Below are 368 nucleotides of genomic sequence, written 5' to 3'. Positions count from 1 at the left end.
AAAGCCCAGCTAGTCCGAGACTAAATAATGCTCATTGAATCCGATTTTTTTTAGACACTTACTAAGCTTGGGCTAAAGACTAGCTAGTCATTTACTAGACTAGTAAATTACTAAAGTTAGTCCGCGTTCATTGGCATGACTCTGCCTTTGGATCGGAAGGTCTTGGGTTCAAGTCCCTGTCTGAGCGACGCATAGTTGAGTCCATGGAGAAGATTCTTTATTCATGTTCGCTCACAATAAGGTGTAAATTGAGTACTTGGCTGTTAACAGTGTTATTTATGTCTGACAAAAAGTGTAATATTAATATCGTCCAACATGCTCATATGATGTTTTACATCCATTGTAAGACTTAATATTGCAAGATAACA

Source organism: Berghia stephanieae, unplaced genomic scaffold, assembly GCF_034508935.2.
Source record: "Berghia stephanieae isolate SIO BIC M18660-M18661 unplaced genomic scaffold, UCSD_Bste_1.3 scaffold6, whole genome shotgun sequence".
Classification (NCBI taxonomy): Eukaryota; Metazoa; Mollusca; class Gastropoda; order Nudibranchia; family Aeolidiidae; genus Berghia; species Berghia stephanieae.
Note: the sequence above shows the minus strand (reverse complement) of the source record.